The 2,531-nt window shown below is 37.9% G+C and overlaps 1 long non-coding RNA gene across 1 annotated transcript; it reads left to right on the forward strand.

Moving 5' to 3' along the window:
- On the forward strand, positions 1-1,620 carry LOC119734582. The gene is made up of 4 exons (XR_005272084.1): positions 1-89; positions 503-539; positions 1,126-1,205; positions 1,409-1,620. It is a non-coding gene; the product is annotated as an uncharacterized LOC119734582 (long non-coding RNA).
- Positions 1,621-2,531: the final 911 nt, after the last annotated feature.

Here is a 2,531-nt window from a genome sequence, read left to right on the forward strand (position 1 = left end):
GAACGGCGTCTCCACAGGATGGTGGGGGGCACACCACCACAACCAATGCGTCTGCCACCATTACGACAAACGAGATGAAGACAACTCAGGTATTTGTCTTAATGATAGGCATAGAAGAAAAAAATGCATAACATGTCTAGATCCATCTTTCGAAACCAATGTTGTAAAAAAAGAACGATATCCAAAACGTACAAGATCACCTATCACGTTTTTTTGGGGGGAAAAAGGCAACTGTTTCAGGGTTGCATTTATTTTTAGGGTCACCCTTTATAGGCCCAGCCTACCTCTTAATCGTTTATTGTGGCTACGAAGTGTTGAGAATGGCCTTGGTACCTAAAGGATCAATAATAACAAGAGCAACATAACATACAAAAGATGATCATTAATGTTTGGGTTGACCGTTAGTATATGACGACACAGGTCACATAGTGCATAATTATAGTGTAATATCCTATTTTATTTGTGACCATTTGTTTCTTGGTGTTTGCATTCTGACATTCAGATGACGCTGAGCCCATGCCAGCTTCAATGAAGATCAAGTAAGCTAATTTCATCATTATTTTGTAATCAAAACGTTTATGATTTGATGAGCGGAAAATTGTGCTTACCAAATTTACTTACTAAGCAGAAAATAGCTGTCAACCAGTCACCATTATTAGCAGTATATATTGGTTGGTTACCTGATATTGCTTATTAAAAAACAACTGTTTTCTTTGCTTACCACGATTATGCTCAGCGCATATATTTCCGCTAACACTTCCCCATTAAGAAATTAGATAGCTCACTGGCTAAATTAAAGGGGCATTTCGGCCTGAAATCCACGGACATTTTTGGACCGTTCAAAAGGTCTGGTTAAAATAGACTAACCTAATGTTGCACACTGTTCCTGAGAAACACTGAACACCATGCGACACCACTGAACTTAAGCTGCTGGATTTCGCCAAGTTGCGAAGTAAATCTCAAGGAAATGAGTCTTGGGTGGTTGTCATCCATAGGACTTGTGGATTGTCGCCCAAAAGGCATTCCCTCTGACCAAAAAAAAATGCCTCTCGAAGGCCTAGATTGGCCCCACATAATGTCCGTGACTGCTTTTAACTGAGACTTCCCAATGTGTTTCGTACAAAGGAAGAGCCGCGTTTCCCGGGGATGGTGGGGACACGACCATCACTGCCACTGCGGCCACTAAGGAAATGAACACACATCAGGTAGGTTGTCAATATATGCCTAGAAGAAAAGGTACATAAATTGTCTAGACCCTTCTTTCGAAAGCAGTGTTGTAAGTCGAGTCCATAACGAGTCAGAGTACATAAGTCACAAGTTTGGTTCGGAGTCCAGTGTACATGTAGACAAATTGTTCCTGATAATCTACGATTGAATTTAAGTGTTGTCTTCTTCTTTTTTCTTACAGATGGCAAGCGTAACTATACCGACAATATCCATGAGTAATGTTGCCGCGAGGGATGCTACTGGGAGGAAATCGTGGAATATTGCTAGACATTTGTGTCCGGTTACGTTAATATAGATTAGTAGCGAAGTCGTTCCTTTTATCTTGATGTATTTTTTCGTCTTTCACTAATTTTACTTTTTTTTCTTTTGAAGTTTAATGGTGGTATGTTCTTATAGCCGAATGTTTAACGTGTATATCACACATTGTTTCTGATAATTTATTAGTTGATTCAAACAATATTCAAACAATATAGATGTTTTGAAATAAGAGAAAAACATCGGGGAAAAAAATCGGACAACTTCCTGAAGAACGCATGACGTAAATGTAATGGCAGAATAAGACGGAGGGACGTTGCTTGCTGGTTCGAGAACGCACCTCCATCTTGTAACTGCCTTTTTTTCAAATATTATTCCTCAAATGATATGAAACTGCTATGAAGACTTTTGGGAAAAGCGTTAAAAACAACACTGCAATTTCTCCACGGGGACAGACGGCTTTTTATTTGCTATTTTATCTATTTTATCGATTATATCCTCTATCTTTTAAAATAGGAAAGTCATAATTTCTCAGTGAAAATCAACTTCAGTTTGAAGGCTGTTCGAACCAATTTAAGAAACTATAGTCACGTATATAGCAAAAGCTAGTTTGACGACCCCAAGCAACTGCGGTTTTACATAAAGTCATTAAAAAGCATTTTGTCCAATACTTGAGAGGAAAAAAGTGGCAGAGCCAGCTGCAAATATTACAATTAATTTTGGTTTAAGTAGACCTTCGTCATAAAGTACGCATATCTGGTGGTAAAGTTTCGGCGTTATAACAAACTTCGGCCCGAATAAGTACCTGAAGGTAGAACTATTATTCTTGCAATGAACCTGTCGATTACTTTAGCAAGTTTGAAATACGATTACAAAATCAGCCGTGATACAATCACTTACTTATACATCACGAACTTGTTATACATCATCAAAACATGTTTTGTGTCAATCTTATCTATTTTTGCTCCTAGAATAGATCGGGTTTTACTCTATAAAGTTGATCTTTAAAAGTAAAATCTTAAGACACTGTGCAATGATTTCTATTTACA

Source organism: Patiria miniata, unplaced genomic scaffold, assembly GCF_015706575.1.
Source record: "Patiria miniata isolate m_02_andy unplaced genomic scaffold, ASM1570657v1 HiC_scaffold_27, whole genome shotgun sequence".
Lineage (NCBI taxonomy): Eukaryota > Metazoa > Echinodermata > Asteroidea > Valvatida > Asterinidae > Patiria > Patiria miniata.